General features: G+C 43.4%; 1 protein-coding gene across 1 annotated transcript in view; it reads left to right on the top strand.

Annotated features, from left to right (window-relative positions):
- Positions 1 to 9,560: 9,560 nt before the first annotated feature.
- Positions 9,561 to 18,752, top strand: part of hck (HCK proto-oncogene, Src family tyrosine kinase) — a 24,184-nt gene continuing 14,992 nt past the window's right edge. Inside the window, 1 exon segment of the mRNA XM_079372861.1 lies at positions 9,561 to 9,783. The gene's annotated coding sequence lies outside the window, so the exon portion shown is untranslated.

The raw sequence follows: 18,752 nt of genomic DNA, 5'->3' as shown, positions 1-18,752 counted from the left end.
CAGAGTGAGGGGGCTGCCCACAGAGAGCGCCCCAGAGCAGTTGTTGGGGTTCGGTGCCTTGCTCAGGGGCACCTCGGCAGTGCTCAGGAAGTGGACTGGCACCTCTCCAGCTACCAGACCAATTTCCGGACTTGGTCCGTGCCGGGACTTGAACCGGCGACCCTCCGGTTCCCAACCCAAGTCCCTACAGACTGAGCTACTGCCGCCCAATCTGGAATCTGGAGGATTCTGGGCGGGACCTGAGGGTTGTACACATTGCCCGGCTGAAGCCCTGCTATCCCACTGCACAAGAGCTGGAGAAGCGGGAATACCAGCGTGTTTTAGACATTTTTCTGGAGGACTCGGATGAAGAGGATTTCATGGGGTTCTTCGATAACCACTGTCCTGCTGACTGAGTTGGATAGACCTGCAGGAGGACAAGAAGCTAACAATAACGCCTCACCTTTGGCGGCTTTGGCGAAGGGGGGAAGAGTGTAGCGATTCAGCTGTACTGACATCACTCATTCATCAACTAGTTCATTCATTCACCAATCCAGCCGTTCACGCCCACCTAGCACCAATCATCCAATAACGCACGATTTAAAACCACCCCTCCAAACACTCGCGTTCAGGACTTCTGAAGAGACACACCTCAAACCAGTTAAAAAACTAAATTACTCTTACCTGCTTGCGGAAGTATCTGCTGTTGAAACCTTTGATCGCTGCCTCTTGGTAAGAGCTAAAAGAAAGTTAGCATCAATAACATTCCGTCCGTTAACGTTCTCTGTTTAAACTCGTACTTTTATAAACTCCGCAGAATAACGAGCTTCATCACAGCCGTGTCATCCCTGACATCTCAGACTCTACTGACGGGAGGTACAGTGACTTATTATTTAGTTAAAAAAGATTCTGTGTGTTTCAAAAAGTCACATTGTTGTTTTCCGGGTTGTTCGTAGGGTGGGAATCCGTGGTAAAACCCGGACTGGATCTTTTATTCAGTGGATCGGAAAGGAATGACTGAACGGGTGGTGGAATATGGAATGGATTGTCCTCATGGAATTTCAAAATACAAAACTGAAAAATGAACTAGTGTCTGTTGTATATATTTATTGTAAAATTGTTTTCAACCTGTTGTTTATGCATGTTTGTTGTGCGGGTTAATATATATATTGGTTCAAGTTTAACACATTATTATTTGTCAGACTGACTCTGACTGGCACCCCTTCTTTTAAGACAAGACCCGTTACACCTGTGTCTCGTTAGTCTCACCTGTGTCTCTTTAGTCTCACCTGTGTTGTTAGTCTCGCCTGTGTCTTGTTAGTCTCAAGTGTGACTTCTTAACCTCACCTGTGTCTCGTTAGTCTCACCTGTGTCTCGTTAGTCTCACCTGTGTCTCGTTAGTCTCAACTGTGACTCCTTAACCTAACCTGTGTCTCATTAGTCTCACCTGTGTTGTTAGTCTCGCCTGTGTCGTTAGCCTCACCTGTGTCCTGTTAGTCTCAACTGTGACTTCTTAACCTCACCTGTGTCTCGTTAGTCTCACCTGTGTCTCGTTAGTCTCACCTGTGTCTCGTTAGTCTCACCTGTGTCTCGTTGGTCTCATCTGTGTTGTTAGTCTCACCTATGACTTCTTAACCTCACCTGTGTCTCGTTGGTCTCACCTGTGTCTCGTTAGTCTCACCTGTGTTGTTAGTCTCGCCTGTGTCTTGTTAGTCTCAACTGTGACTCCTTAACCTCACCTGTGTCTCGTTAGTCTCACCTCTGTCTCGTTAGTCTCATATGTGTTGTTAGTCTCACCTGTGTCTCGTTAGTCACACCTGTGTCTCGTTAGTCTCACCTGTGTCTCGTTAGTCTCACCTGTGTCTCATTATTCTCACCTGTGTCTCGTTAGTCTCATCTGTGTTGTTAGTCTCGCCTGTGTCGTTAGCCTCACCTGTGTCCTGTTAGTCTCAACTGTGACTTCTTAACCTCACCTGTGTCTCGTTAGTCTCACCTGTGTCTCGTTAGTCTCACCTTTGTTGTTAGTCTCACCTGTGTCTCGTTAGTCTCACCTGTGTCTCGTTGGTCTCATCTGTGTTGTTAGTCTCACCTATGACTTCTTAACCTCACCTGTGTCTCGTTGGTCTCACCTGTGTCTCGTTAGTCTCACCTGTGTTGTTAGTCTCGCCTGTGTCTTGTTAGTCTCAACTGTGACTCCTTAACCTCACCTGTGTCTCGTTAGTCTCACCTCTGTCTCGTTAGTCTCATATGTGTTGTTAGTCTCACCTGTGTCTCGTTAGTCACACCTGTGTCTCGTTAGTCTCATCTGTGTTGTTTGTCTCACCTGTGTCTCGTTAGTCTCATTTATGTTGTTGGTCTCACCTGTGTCTCGTTAGTCTCACCTGTGTCTCGTTAGTCTCATCTGTGTTGTTAGTCTCACCTGTGTCTCGTTAGTCTCATCTGTGTTGTTAGTTTCACCTGTGTCTCGTTAGTCTCATTTGTGTTGTTAGCCTCACCTGTGTCTTGTTAGTCTCACCTGTGTTGTTAGTCTCACCTGTGTCTCGTTAGTCTCACCTGTGTTGTTAGTCTCACCTGTGTCTCGTTAGTCTCACCTGTGTCTCGTTAGTCTCATCTGTGTTGTTAGTCTCACCTGTGACTTCTTAACCTCACCTGTGTCTCGTTAGTCTCACCTGTGTCTCGTTAGTCTCACCTCTGTCTCGTTAGTCTCATATGTGTTGTTAGTCTCACCTGTGTCTCGTTAGTCACACCTGTGTCTCGTTAGTCTCATCTGTGTTGTTTGTCTCACCTGTGTCTCATTAGTCTCACCTGTGTCTCGTTAGTCTCATCTGTGTTGTTAGTCTCACCTGTGTCTCATTAGTCTCACCTGTGTCTCGTTAGTCTCATCTGTGTTGTTAGTCTCACCTGTGACTTCTTAACCTCACCTGTGTCTCGTTAGTCTCACCTGTGTCTCGTTAGTCTCACCTGTGTTGTTAGTCTCACCTGCGTCTCGTTAGTCTCATCTGTGTTGTTAATCTCACCTGTGACTTCTTAACCTCACCTGTGTCTCGTTAGTCTCACCTGTGTCTCATTAGTCTCGCCTGTGTCTCGTTAGTCTCGTCTGTGTCTCATTAGTCTCGCCTGTGTCTCGTTAGTCTCGCCTGTGTCCTGTTAGTCTCAACTGTGTCTCATAAATCTCACCTGTGTTGTTAGTTTCACCTGTGTCGTTAGTCTGACCTGTGTTGTTAGTCTCGCCTGTGTTGTTAGTCTCACCTGTGTCTCGTTAGTCTCATCTGTGTTGTTAGTCTCACCAGTGTCTCATTAGTCTCACCTGTGTCTCGTTAGTCTCATCTGTGTTGTTAGTCTCACCTGTGTCTCATTAGTCTCACCTGTGTCTCTTTAATCTCATCTGTGTTGTTAGTCTCACCTGTGTCTCTTTAGTCTCATCTGTGTTGTTAGTCTCACTTGTGTCTCGTTAGTCTCATCTATGTTGTTGGTCTCACCTGTGTCTCGTTAGTCTCACCTGTGTCTCGTTAGTCTCATCTGTGTTGTTAGTCTCACCTGTGTCTCATTAGTGTCATCTGTGTTGTTAGTCTCACCTGTGTCTTGTTAGTCTCACCTGTGTTGTTAGTCTCACCTGTGTCTCGTTAGTCTCATCTGTGTTGTTAGTCTCACCTGTGACTTCTTAACCTCACCTGTGTCTCTTTAGTCTCATCTGTGTTATTAGTCTCACCTGTGTCTCGTTAGTCTCATCTATGTTGTTGGTCTCACCTGTGTCTCGTTAGTCTCACCTGTGTCTCGTTAGGCTCACCTGTGTCTCGTTAGTCTCATCTGTGTTGTTAGTCTCACCTGTGTCTCGTTAGTCTCATCTGTGTTGTTAGTCTCACCTGTGTCTCGTTAGTCTCATCTGTGTTGTTAGCCTCACCTGTGTCTTGTTAGTCTCACCTGTGTTGTTAGTCTCACCTGTGTCTCGTTAGTCTCACCTGTGTTGTTAGTCTCACCTGTGTCTCGTTAGTCTCATCTGTGTTGTTAGTCTCACCTGCGTCTCGTTAGTCTCATCTGTGTTGTTAATCTCACCTGTGACTTCTTAACCTCACCTGTGTCTCGTTAGTCTCACCTGTGTCTCATTAGTCTCGCCTGTGTCTCGTTAGTCTCGCCTGTGTCTCGTTAGTCTCACCTGTGTTGTTAGTCTCACCTGTGTCTCGTTAGTCTCATCTGTGTTGTTAGTCTCACCTGTGACTTCTTAACCTCACCTGTGTCTCGTTAGTCTCGCCTGTGTTTTTAGTCTCACCTGTGTTTTTAGTCTCACCTGTGTTTTTAGTCTCACCTGTGTTTTTAGTCTCGCCTGTGTTGTTAGTCTCACCTGTGTTTTTAGTCTCACCTGTGTTTTTAGTCTCACCTGTGTTTTTAGTCTCACCTGTGTTGTTAGTCTCACCTGTGTTGTTAGTCTCGCCTGTGTTGTTAGTCTCACCTGTGTTGTTAGTCTCACCTGTGTTGTTAGTCTCACCTGTGTCTCGTTAGTCTCATCTGTGTTGTTAGTCTCACCTGTGACTTCTTAACCTCACCTGTGTCTCGTTAGTCTCGCCTGTGTTTTTAGTCTCACCTGTGTTTTTAGTCTCACCTGTGTTTTTAGTCTCACCTGTGTTTTTAGTCTCGCCTGTGTTGTTAGTCTCACCTGTGTTTTTAGTCTCACCTGTGTTTTTAGTCTCACCTGTGTTTTTAGTCTCACCTGTGTTTTTAGTCTCACCTGTGTTGTTAGTCTCGCCTGTGTTGTTAGTCTCACCTGTGTTGTTAGTCTCGCCTGTGTTGTTAGTCTCAACTGTGTTGTTAGTCTCGCCTGTGTTGTTAGTCTCACCTGTGTTGTTAGTCTCACCTGTGTTTTTAGTCTCACCTGTGTTGTTAGTCTCGCCTGTGTTGTTAGTCTCACCTGTGTCTCGTTAGTCTCACCTGTGACAGGTGTCAGCTAGCGATATATGGGCTAGTGCTGTGTTCACATCAGCATATGTAAAGTTTGTAATCACATTCAATAAATTAAAAAACTTGTAGTAGGTGTAAGTGCAGATCATTCACCTTTACATTGTATGGGATTGCCTCGTAAAAACGACAAATCTGTACAATGGTTTGACAGTCTAGCAGCGCGAGAGAGAGAGACATAGAGCCCGATTCTACAGTCTGTGCAAATGCAGCACTAATGTCTTTATTTTTTATTCCTGATGCAGCCCAGTGCTCACCTTGTTTAAACACTCCACTTCATTCACTCCTCCAACACCTTGAAACGCCCGGTAACTTTGCCAGACTTCTCTTCATCGATTTCAGATCCGCCTTTAACACCGTCCAGCGCCATCTGATGATCAGGAAACTCCATCACCTGAACATCCCATCACTCCTCATCCACTGGGTTCACAGTTTTCTCAGCAACAGACCACAATCCACCAGAGTGGGGAGCGTGAAATCATCATACGCCATCACCAACACCGGTTCCCCCCAGGGATGTGTGCTGAGCCCGTTCTTGTTTACCCTCTACACCAGTGGTGTACAAACTTTTTTTCTTGCGGGCCAAAATTGTCGCGTTAGAATGGCTCACGGGCCACAGAGTTTTTTTGTTTGTTTTTTTTAAATATTGGAAGGAACTTTTTGTATTTTGACCTCTTCAAAAAATAATGTAAATACACAATAACTAATTGCAGTGGGAAACTGTTGTATTGTAATTTTTTGGAAAGAATAGTCAGGCTTTTATAGGTCTCCCTCGCTAACATGAAAAAGAAAAAAAGAACGAAATATGCCATCTGATGAGGCCTGGGGCCAAAATCTTCTGATTCTTTGATTTGAAGTCAATGGCCACAAAAAATCCACTCAAGGGCCACAAATTGCCCCCGGGCCGCACTTTGGACACCCCTGCTCTACACCAACGACTGCATCAGCCCCTCACCCACAAACACTTACCTCAAATACTCTGATGACACTGTTGTATTTGGGCTGTTAGATCATTCACTGACCGAATACCATAACTCCATTTCCCACCTCACACAGCTCTGATAACCACCTGCACCTCATCGTAGTGAAAGCCAAAGAGTTGGTTATCACCTCCCCCAGCACAACGCACGCACGCTCTCTTGCAACAGAGTTTGATTCATAATAAATCGCATGACTACATATAGTATATGAATACAGACTGTCCGGTGTCTATTACACACACACTAGAGAAAATAACAGAAGATTCCAGCTGATCAAATAATGTAATGCTTATCTGCATTTAGACTATTATATATTAAACACCCAGAGATTTAAATCATGGATGAGGAAACGCTTTTGTTTCTGAGGTTGTGGGAATAATTCAGCCAAAACACACTATGAATAATCAAGCCACTTACACTATGCGCCCGAATGTGCGCCGCGCAAATTCCAAATTATAATCAGACATGCCCGAAATCGCTGCGTGCTTTAAGTCATCACAAAGACAGAGAGGGAAAGAGTTGTGACTTTAGTTTGCTCGGTGCTCGTGCAGGTAATGTCAGCCCATGGCTTCAGCAGTGAAGAGTGTTTGCTGCAGGGAGGCGTCCTCTCTGCTCTCACTCACTACCATATTATCACACCTCTTTAATCATGTCATGCTTTAGTGTGTTTTATGTGCTTTTATTCTTTTGTACTGTCTTATAAATGTTTGTAAAGTGTTTTATGCTCTCGCTGTAAGACAATAAAGGTTTCATTCATTCACATAAAGCTGATCAAAGCAGAGTGACAGAACGAGACTCCCTTATGTTACGTCATATGACGCGTTGTTGAAAAACAAGCGGGTTCTAAACAGCTATGCTATGCTAACAGCTATGCTAACAGCCACTTTCTCCTCTAAATTAAATTAGAGCCCTTTAGTGTGAAAAAACATATAAAAAAATAATGTACTTATTCTACAGCCCTTATCAGACAACGTGAGGTGTTGCTTTACAAAACAATTTAACCTGCACAATCTCTTATGTCAGAGTTATTGAAGCCAGATCACCCAAAGAGACCCAACTTGCTTCGTAGTCCAGACCCCAGGAGGAGGGGCCCAGTTTGAATGTTGTGTTGACAAACATTACTACTGACTTCACCTCCAATTGTGTTTCATGAGTCAGAATAGTCTGAGTCACTCAATGATGTGACTCAGGTCGCAGGTGTGTAAATACACCCCCAGTATTTGTGGTGCCCCGTGTGAAGACTCAGTGTATAGAGAGTCGTCCTCAACGACCATGAAGGGTGTTTCTGTGGAGCAACAGACATCACATGACAGACAGGAAGTAGAGCAGCTCTGGTTTCAGAATGTAGAAAACTCTTTCATGGAACATTAATTCATTTGTAATCATGATCCAGTTGAACCAGTTCATCCACACAGAACCTATAAACTGGGAATGAGAGCTGTGTCATGTGTAAATGTTTACTGATGTTGTAAATGAGCTCTGGTAGTTTCTCTGGTTGCACCTCCCTCTGGAGGAAGTGATAGGTTAAACTTTTACTCACCTTAACTTCTTCTTTCTGTTTCACATCACTTCTTCATTTTCAAACTGAGCACTGACATATAAATATTTAACATTAAACTCCAGACCGAGAAACTCAGACACCAGCAGAAGTCCTGCTGAGTCAGACTTTACAAGTTCTAAACCTTCGCCCAGACCAGCTGCGGCTCATCGAGCGATCAGGTGAAGAACACATTGATACAGTTACACACATACACTCCTAATAATTGTCATAAGAAGGAAATGGAACAGAATCATAAAAGCAGGAGATGATTTATGGATTCTGTGAAATATTAACAACATACAGGAAACAAGAGCAGTGAGTGGAAAAGGTCTCTTGATGTTTCACAGCTTTCTCTCTCTGATCTGAAGCAGCCGGATCACAGACAGGTGACAGCAGTTTGACTTGTGTAGATTCTTTTTGAGCTGACATTGTGATAACATCACTATGACATCCCGCTTTCAGCTGGATTCTAAACTTGAGGGCATTTAAACAGGGACTGTATGATTTAAAAATGTGATATCTAAATGTGTTCAAGGAATGTCCACAGCTCGTTAGTTTCATGGATGTGTTGTTAAAGTTTCTCTCAGCTCTTTTATTCTTTTATGATTTAAAACATTCTGCCTTTTTTGTTTGTTTCTAATCTCATCATTTCACCTTAAACTCTTTCTCTTCTCCCTCCCTGTTTCTGCCTCTCTCTCCAACCAGTCGCTCTCTACCCCAGGATGAGCTGCGAGATGTTAAAATATAATTTGAATACTTTTAGAGCTGTCCGCACAGCATGCAAATCTGTCCCTGACACCCGTCCAACATGTAAGTATCCATTCATTGATTTCTACATTTATCGACTTTTCTCTTTGTCGGTTGTGAACATGAAGCAGCAGAGACAGAGAGGTTTCTATTTCTATCTCTATGGAGACTGACTCACTGCAGGAGACAGACTCTAGTGGACACTGGAGGAACTGCAGCTGTAAAGTTGGACATTTTAACATAGAGCTCTATGGAGACTGACTCACTGCAGGAGACAGACTCTAGTGGACACTGGAGGAACTGCAGCTGTAAAGTTGGACATTTTAACATAGAGCTCTATGGAGACTGACTCACTGTAGGAGACAGACTCTAGTGGACACTGGAGGAACTGCAGCTGTAAAGTTGGACATTTTAACATAGAGCTCTATGGAGACTGACTCACTGCAGGAGACAGACTCTAGTGGACACTGGAGGAACTGCAGCTGTAAAGTTGGACATTTTAACATAGAGCTCTATGGAGACTGACTCACTGCAGGAGACAGACTCTAGTGGACACTGGAGGAACTGCAGCTGTAAAGTTGGACATTTTAACATAGAGCTCTATGGAGACTGACTCACTGCAGGAGACAGACTCTAGTGGACACTGGAGGAACTGCAGCTGTAAAGTTGGACATTTTAACATAGAGCTCTATGGAGACTGACTCACTGCAGGAGACAGACTCTAGTGGACACTGGGGGAACTGCAGCTGTAAAGTTGGACATTTTAACATAGAGCTCTATGGAGACTGACTCACTGCAGGAGACAGACTCTAGTGGACACTGGAGGAACTGCAGCTGTAAAGTTGGACATTTTAACATAGAGCTCTATGGAGACTGACTCACTGCAGGAGACAGACTGTAGTGGACACTGGAGGAACTGCAGCTGTAAAGTTGGACATTTTCACATAGAGCTCTATGGAGACTGACTCACTGCAGGAGACAGACTCTAGTGGACACTGGAGGAACTGCATGTTTTGGTACGTTGATGTTAATTTTGTACATTTGCTCATTTCATTGAGGCAAGTCTTGAAAAGAGTACATTTTCAGCTTATGTTTCTTTAAAATTTACAGTCAGGTCAACAGAGTTCGTTCTTCAAACAGGTGTCAGCATTAAGTGAACACCTGCAAACCTTCATAAACAAAGAAATGTTTGTCACTTTACAGTTTCAGTAAACAGCAGCTGATACTCAGAGATATGAAGCCTTCTGTTTCCTGCACACTCTCTCTCTCTCTCTCTCTCTCTCACACACACACACACACACACACACACACACACACACATACACACATACACACTTTCTTCTTTTTCTTCTTCCTCTTTTTTTGTCGGCAGCTCAGCCTGACGCACTCTCATCAACACTTCCTTAGCGGGTCAGTGCGCTGCGCTCCGCCGGACCGTCCACGTCTCTAACACCGAGCACAGAGTGAATCGAGACAGAGGATGGACCCCCACATTAAGACATGAGGAATACTCAAAACACCGCTATCTTCATCATCTGAAGCTGAGTCATCAAACCGTGGACAGAAAAGTAAAGAGAGTCTGAAGCGGTGAGTGTCCTCTTCCTGTGTTGTGCTCAGCGGGACTTCACACAACCTTTAAGAGTTAATGACATTCTGCTCTGACAGATTAAAGATCAGACTGAAACACAGTTACATTAACTACCAGGAAGAAATGCTACTGTTTTATATTTAACCCTAACCCTAACTACCATTTCATTACAATTACAGCAAAGATGGTTAAAAGTTCTCAAACTTGTGTGTGTGTGTGACTGTGTGTGTGTGTGTGTGTGTGTGTGTGTGTGTGTGTGTGTGTGTATGTGTGTGTGTGTGTGTGTATGTGTGCGTGTGTATGTGTGCGTGACTGTGTGTGTGTGTGTGTGTATGTGTGCGTGCGTGTGTATGTGTGTGTGACTGTGTGTGTGTGTGTATGTGTGCGTGCGTGTGTATGTGTGACTGTGTGTGTGTGTGTGTGTGTGTATGTGTGCGTGCGTGTGTGACTGTGTGTGTGTGACTGTGTGTGACTGTGTGTGACTGTGTATGTGTGTGTGTGTATGTGTGCGTGCGTGTGACTGTGTGTGTGTGTGTGTGTGTGTGTGTATGTGTGACTGTGTGTGTGTGTGTGTGTATGTGTGCGTGTGTGTGTATGTGTGCGTGTGTGTGACTGTGTGTGTGTGTGTGTGTGTGTGTGTATGTGTGACTGTGTGTGTGTGTGTGTGTATGTGTGCGTGCGTGTGTATGTGTGTGTGACTGTGTGTGTGTGTGTATGTGTGCGTGCGTGTGTATGTGTGACTGTGTGTGTGTGTGTGTGTGTGTATGTGTGCGTGCGTGTGTGACTGTGTGTGTGTGACTGTGTGTGACTGTGTGTGACTGTGTATGTGTGTGTGTGTATGTGTGCGTGCGTGTGACTGTGTGTGTGACTGTGTGTGTGTACGTGTGACTGTGTGTGTGACTGTGTGTGTGTACGTGTGACTGTGTGTGTGCATGTGTGACTTTGTGTGTGTGTGTGTGACTGTGTAGATAGATGATAGATAGATACTTTATTGATCCCGAGGGAAATTCAAGCGTGTGTGTATGTGTCTGTGTGCATGTGTGACTGTGTTTGTGTGTGTTTGTGTGTGTGCATGTGTATTTATGTGCATGTTTGACTGTGTGTATATGTGTGTGTGTGTGTGTGTGCGTGTCAGTGTGTGCATGTGTGTGTGTTATTTTTGGACTTCCCATGTCGACCAACAGTGTTGAAAGAATTACATTTCTCTAAATATAAATATAAACTTTATAAAGAGAGACCAGAAGAGACCAGAACCACTGATCTTACTTCAGACCACAGTCCACTGTGAAAAATCCACCAGAGAGGGCGTCGTGTGTGGGGGGACGTTTACAGGAACACCTTCAGGTCCAGAGTCTCGTCTGTACGGGAACACGTTCCGGTCTAGACCCCGTCTGTACGGGAACACGTTCCGGTCTAGACCCCCTCTGTACGGGAACACGTTCCGGTCTAGGGTCCCGTCTGTATGGGAACACGTTCCGGTCTAGGGTCCCCTCTGTACTGGAACACGTTCCGGTCTAGGGTCCCCTCTGTACTGGAACACGTTCCGGTCTAGGGCACGTCTGTACGGGAACACATTCCGGTCTAGGGTCCCGTCTGTACGGGAACACGTTCGGGTCTAGACCCCCTCTGTACGGGAACACGTTCCGGTCTAGGGTCCCGTCTGTATGGGAACACGTTCCGGTCTAGGGCACGTCTGTACGGGAACACGTTCCGGTCTAGGGTCCCGTCTGTACGGGAACATGTTCCGGTCTAGACCCCGTCTGTACGGGAACACGTTCCGGTCTAGGGTCCCGTCTGTACGGGAACACGTTCCGGTCTAGGGCACGTCTGTACGGGAACACGTTCCGGTCTAGGGTCCCGTCTGTACGGGAACACGTTCCGGTCTAGACCCCGTCTGTACGGGAACACGTTCCGGTCTAGGGTCCCGTCTGTACGGCAACACGTTCCGGTCTAGAGTCCCGTCTGTACGGCAACACGTTCTGGTCTAGACCCCGTCTGTACTGGAACACGTTCCGGTCTCGGGCACGTCTGTACGGGAACACGTTCCGGTCTAGGGTCCCGTCTGTACGGCAACACGTTCTGGTCTAGACCCCGTCTGTACTGGAACACGTTCCGGTCTAGGGTCCCGTCTGTACGGGAACACGTTCCGGTCTCGGGCACGTCTGTACGGGAACACGTTCCGGTCTAGAGTCCCGTCTGTACGGCAACACGTTCTGGTCTAGACCCCGTCTGTACTGGAACACGTTCCGGTCTAGGGCACGTCTGTACGGGAACACGTTCCGGTCTAGGGCACGTCTGTACAGGAACACGTTCCGGTCTAGGGTCCCGTCTGTACGGGAACACGTTCCGGTCTAGGGCACGTCTGAACAGGAACACGTTCCGGTCTAGGGCACGTCTGATCTGGACTTGAACAAGTCCTTTCTTCCCGGAGCTTCGCCTGGTTTCCCCTGACGTTGCACAACAATGAAAAAGTTTGTTCTTTTGAAAAGTTTGATGTTATGAAACAGTCGAGGTTGATTACTGAAGTGTTCCTCTCTGACTCTTCACTTCCTCTTTGAGACATTAAAGTGCAGCCTGTGAGCGGCTCACAGCTACAACATTTACACATGAAGAAGAAGTCATTCCTGAGGTCTGTGTCTGCTGAGGTAAACACACCTGTCCGAGAGGTGTCACAGACCTGTCTGTGTGCAGGAGCAGGATGAACATGAGACATGTCTGTTTGTTGGTGTCACACCTTATCATTGGCGCCTTGATGGCAGAGGCTGCTGTGAAGTCAGACCATCACTCATTCCACTTATTCACATTGGACATGTTGAGTTCAGTTGTCAGGGACCATGAGAAAAGATGTTTCATACCAGATCATAGCAGTCCCCGAACAGGTCAACACGGAATACACACACAATAAAACATATAGATTCAAAATGCACATGTGCTCAGACTCCACACAAAGGCTACGTTTAAAATGATGTTTGCATCGTTAAAGTTAAAATACTGAATATTAAGAGGAAACACCTGCAGGAGAATAAAACTAATGTGAGCATGATTGGTTCTTTAAAATCCATTTCTTAATGTGTCGTGAGAAAAGTCTGTACGTTTAGTTCATGGAGGGTTCTGCTCCAATCTTTTCTGATCCTCCCCCCTAGTGGTGGACCTTGTGGTTCTGCAGGTAGAGCAGCATTGTGTATTGTTTTGTGTAGTGGTGTTGTGTATTGTTTTGTGTTGTGTATTGTTTTGTGTTGTGTATTGTTTTGTGTTGTGTATTGTTTTGTGTAGTGGTGTTGTGTATTGTTTTGTGTAGTGGTGTTGTGTATTGTTTTGTGTTGTGGTGTTGTGTATTGTTTTGTGTAGTGGTGTTGTGTATTGTTTTGTGTAGTGGCGTTGTGTATTGTTTTGTGTAGTGGCGTTGTGTATTGTTTTGTGTAGTGGTGTTGTGTATTGTTTTGTGTAGTGGTGTTGTGTATTGTTTTGTGTTGTGTATTGTTTTGTGTAGTGGTGTTGTGTATTGTGTTGTGTTGTGTATTGTTTTGTGTTGTGTATTGTTTTGTGTAGCGGTGTTGTGTATTGTTTTGTGTAGCGGTGTTGTGTATTGTTTTGTGTTGTGGTGTTGTGTATTGTTTTGTGTAGTGGTGTTGTGTATTGTTTTGTGTAGTGGTGTTGTGTATTGTTTTGTGTAGTGGTGTTGTGTATTGTTTTGTGTAGTGGTGTTGTGTATTGTTTTGTGTAGTGGTGTTGTGTATTGTTTTGTGTTGTGTATTGTTTTGTGTAGTGGTGTTGTGTATTGTGTTGTGTTGTGTATTGTTTTGTGTTGTGTATTGTTTTGTGTAGCGGTGTTGTGTATTGTTTTGTGTAGCGGTGTTGTGTATTGTTTTGTGTTGTGGTGTTGTGTATTGTTTTGTGTAGTGGTGTTGTGTATTGTTTTGTGTTGTGGTGTTGTGTATTGTTTTGTGTAGCGGTGTTGTGTATTGTTTTGTGTAGTGGTGTTGTGTATTGTTTTGTGTAGTGGTGTTGTGTATTGTTTTGTGTTGTGGTGTTGTGTATTGTTTTGTGTAGCGGCGTTGTGTGTTGTTGTGTGTTGTGTGTTGTGTATTGTTTTGTGTAGTGGTGTTGTGTATTGTTTTGTGTAGTGGTGTTGTGTATTGTTTTGTGTTGTGGTGTTGTGTATTGTTTTCTGTAGTGGTGTTGTGTATTGTTTTGTGTAGTGGTGTTGTGTATTGTTTTGTGTAGTGGTGTTGTGTATTGTTTTGTGTTGTGGTGTTGTGTATTGTTTTGTGTAGTGGTGTTGTGTATTGTTTTGTGTAGTGGTGTTGTGTATTGTTTTGTGTTGTGTATTGTTTTGTGTAGTGGTGTTGTGTATTGTTTTGTGTTGTGTATTGTTTTGTGTTGTGTATTGTTTTGTGTAGCGGTGTTGTGTATTGTTTTGTGTTGTGGTGTTGTGTATTGTTTTGTGTAGTGGTGTTGTGTATTGTTTTGTGTAGTGGTGTTGTGTATTGTTTTGTGTAGTGGTGTTGTGTATTGTTTTGTGTAGTGGTGTTGTGTATTGTTTTGTGTAGTGGTGTTGTGTATTGTTTTGTGTAGTGGTGTTGTGTATTGTTTTGTGTAGTGGTGTTGTGTATTGTTTTGTGTAGTGGTGTTGTGTATTGTTTTGTGTAGCGGTGTTGTGTATTGTTTTGTGTTGTGGTGTTGTGTATTGTTTTGTGTAGTGGTGTTGTGTATTGTTTTGTGTAGTGGTGTTGTGTATTGTTTTGTGTTGTGGTGTTGTGTATTGTTTTGTGTAGTGGTGTTGTGTATTGTTTTGTGTTGTGGTGTTGTGTATTGTTTTGTGTAGTGGTGTTGTGTATTGTTTTGTATTGTGGTGTTGTGTATTGTTTTGTGTAGTAGTGTTGTGTATTGTTTTGTGTAGTGGTGTTGTGTATTGTTTTGTGTTGTGTATTGTTTTGTGTAGTGGTGTTGTGTATTGTTTTGTGTAGTGGTGTTGTGTATTGTTTTGTGTAGTGGTGTTGTGTATTGTTTTGTGTAGCGGTGTTGTGTATTGTTTTGTGTTGTGGTGTTGTGTATTGTTTTGTGTAGTGGTGTTGTGTATTGTTTTGTATTGTGGTGTTGTGTATTGTTTTGTGTAGTAGTGTTGTGTATTGTTTTGTGTAGTGGTGTTGTGTATTGTTTTGTGTTGTGTATTGTTTTGTGTAGCGGTGTTGTGTATTGTTTTGTGTAGTGGTGTTGTGTATTGTTTTGTGTAGTGGTGTTGTGTATTGTTTTGTGTAGCGGTGTTGTGTATTGTTTTGTGTTGTGTATTGTTTTGTGTAGTGGCGTTGTGTATTGTTTTGTGTAGTGGTGTTGTGTATTGTTTTGTGTAGTGGTGTTGTGTATTGTTTTGTGTTGTGTATTGTTTTGTGTAGCGGTGTTGTGTATTGTTTTGTGTAGTGGTGTTGTGTATTGTTTTGTGTAGTGGTGTTGTGTATTGTTTTGTGTAGTGGTGTTGTGTATTGTTTTGTGTAGCGGTGTTGTGTATTGTTTTGTGTTGTGGTGTTGTGTATTGTTTTGTGTAGTGGTGTTGTGTATTGTTTTGTGTAGTGGTGTTGTGTATTGTTTTGTGTTGTATAATGTTTTGTGTAGCGGTGTTGTGTATTGTTTTGTGTTGTGTATTGTTTTGTGTAGCGGTGTTGTGTATTGTTTTGTGTAGTGGTGTTGTGTATTGTTTTGTGTAGCGGTGTTGTGTATTGTTTTGTGTTGTGTATTGTTTTGTGTAGCGGTGTTGTGTATTGTTTTGTGTAGTGGTGTTGTGTGTTGTTGTGTGTTGTGTATTGTTTTGTGTAGTGGTGTTGTGTATTGTTTTGTGTAGTGGTGTTGTGTGTTGTTGTGTGTTGTGTATTGTTTTGTGTAGTGGTGTTGTGTATTGTTTTGTGTTGTGGTGTTGTGTGTTGTTTTGTGTAGCGGTGTTGTGTATTGTTTTGTGTAGTGGTGTTGTGTATTGTTTTGTGTAGTGGTGTTGTGTATTGTTTTGTGTAGTGGTGTTGTGTATTGTTTTGTGTAGTGGTGTTGTGTATTGTTTTGTGTAGTGGTGTTGTGTATTGTTTTGTGTAGCGGTGTTGTGTATTGTTTTGTGTAGCGGCGTTGTGTGTTGTTGTGTGTTGTGTGTTGTGTATTGTTTTGTGTAGTGGTGTTGTGTATTGTTTTGTGTAGTGGTGTTGTGTATTGTTTTGTGTAGTGGTGTTGTGTATTGTTTTGTGTAGTGGTGTTGTGTATTGTTTTGTGTAGCGGCGTTGTGTGTTGTTGTGTGTTGTGTGTTGTGTATTGTTTTGTGTAGCGGTGTTGTGTATTGTTTTGTGTTGTGTATTGTTTTGTGTAGTGGTGTTGTGTATTGTTTTGTGTTGTGGTGTTGTGTATTGTTTTGTGTAGTGGTGTTGTGTATTGTTTTGTGTAGCGGCGTTGTGCGTTGTGTGTTGTTGTGTGTTGTGTATTGTTTTGTGTAGTGGTGTTGTGTATTGTTTTGTGTAGCGGCGTTGTGCGTTGTGTGTTGTTGTGTGTTGTGTATTGTTTTGTGTAGTGGTGTTGTGTATTGTTTTGTGTAGTGGTGTTGTGTGTTGTGTGTTGTTGTGTGTTGTGTGTTGTGGACAGCAGTAGAAATGGGAGCGGATCATTAAAAACATCACAGCTTTGAGCATCTATCGATCGACCCTCCGGCCATTGAGCTGCAGCATGGCGTCCTGTGAGCTCTGAACATCGTCTGTACGGCCATGTTGTGAGCGCGCAGCGTGATGTGACTCATGTAGCTGAACTCTCAAAGAGAAAGTCTTTGACTCTTACTGTCATCATCTGGGAGACTTTCTGCAGGTCTATTTGAGGCCGGCGTAGATTTCGAACAGAAGTGAAACTGTCGGCGTGGCTACAGGTTCTTACAGATCCATCTTTCAGATCCCCAGCGAGGGGTTAAAAGGAGGCGAGGAGGTGTGTGTGTGTCTCTCTGTGTGTGTGTGTGTGTGTGTGCGTGTGTGCGTGTGTGAGCTGCATCATCAGTTTCTCGGCTGCCTGCTTCAGTCGTGTTACATCAGCGAGTCTGTTCTTTAACAGGAAGGTTTTAAATAGAAGTTAGAGTCCACAGAGCCACGCTGGCCTCTGATTGGACGACTAAAGAGGAACTAAGAAAAAAAAAAGGAAGAGAATGCATGAACAGACTGACCTCAGAAACACCCAAACTTCCTGTGTCTAAATGTTCCGATGAAACTTTTTCCACTGCTGTCATCTGTTCATGCGGGGTTGGGGCTTTTATTCTGAAAAGATCTCTAAAAGTTTACTTGAATAATATTCATGTATTTAAGTCTCACTGTTTGTGTGTCAGTCTTATTTTTGTCCTTATTTTAAAGTTCATTTACCTCATTTTATGTACCTTATTTTGATAGGACATTCAATAGAGTGAGAAATCGGTGGGGGGGGGGGGGGGGGCGGCATTAGGAGGGTACAGCACCTGTACATGGGGCATGCATATTTACCACAAAGCTAATGTCAACATCTGCATGGCCAGCAGGTTTTTCCAGAAGCATGCAACAAACTAACACCTTTCCTTCAATCAGCAGCAAGAAAACAAGTGGGTACTTATCGGCCAATCAGCATCCTCACTGTTATTTCAAAGGTTTGGAGAAAAGCTGTAGAAAGACAATTTTCATTCCGCCCCCAAAATCTTCCAAAGAAAGTGCTTCCTGTTTCCCTCTGAAAAACGTAAATGATTATTCATAATGCACAAACCAGCGCTGTGAGCTTCCTGGAACACCTGTAACACAGCACAGTAACATCTGTAACACACCACATTAACATCTGTAACATACCACAGTAACATCTGTAACACAGCACAGTAACATCTGTAACACAGCACAGTAACATCTGTAACATACCACAGTAACATCTGTAACACACCACATTAACATCTGTAACATACCACAGTAACATCTGTAACATACCACAGAAACATCTGTAACACAGCACAGTAACATCTGTAACACACCACAGTAACATCTGTAACATACCACAGTAACATCTGTAACATACCACAGAAACATCTGTAACACAGCACAGTAACATCTGTAACACACCACATTAACATCTGTAACACAGCACAGTAACATCTGTAACATACCACAGTAACATCTGTAACACACCACATTAACATCTGTAACATACCACAGTAACATCTGTAACATACCACAGTAACATCTGTAGCATACCACAGAAACATCTGTAACATACCACAGAAACATCTGTAACACAGCACAGTAACATCTGTAACACACCACATTAACATCTGTAACATACCACATTAACATCTGTAACATACCACATTAACATCTGTAACATATCACAGTAACATCTGTAACATACCACAGTAACATCTGTAACACACCACAGTAACATCTGTAACATACCACATTAACATCTGTAACATATCACAGTAACATCTGTAACATACCACAGTAACATCTGTAACACACCACATTAACATCTGTAACACACCACATTAACATCTGTAACATACCACATTAACATCTGTAACATACCACAGTAACATCTGTAACACACCACAGTAACATCTGTAACATACCACAGTAACATCTGTAACATATCACAGTAACATCTGTAACACATCACAGTAACATCTGTAACATACCACAGTAACATCTGTAACATACCACAGTAACATCTGTAACATACCACAGTAACATCTGTAACATACCACAGTAACATCTGTAACACAGCACAGTAACATCTGTAACACACCACAGAAACATCTGTAACATACCACAGTAACATCTGTAACACATCACAGTAACATCTGTAACATACCACAGTAACATCTGTAACATACCACAGTAACATCTGTAACATACCACAGTAACATCTGTAACATACCACAGTAACATCTGTAACACAGCACAGTAACATCTGTAACATACCACAGAAACATCTGTAACACAGCACAGTA

The sequence above is a fragment of the Symphodus melops genome (assembly GCF_947650265.1).
Source record: "Symphodus melops genome assembly, contig: scaffold_121, whole genome shotgun sequence".
In the NCBI taxonomy this organism is placed as follows: domain Eukaryota; kingdom Metazoa; phylum Chordata; class Actinopteri; order Labriformes; family Labridae; genus Symphodus; species Symphodus melops.
The sequence above is the reverse complement of the archived record's forward strand: the minus strand, read 5'-3'. Positions and strand labels throughout refer to the sequence as shown.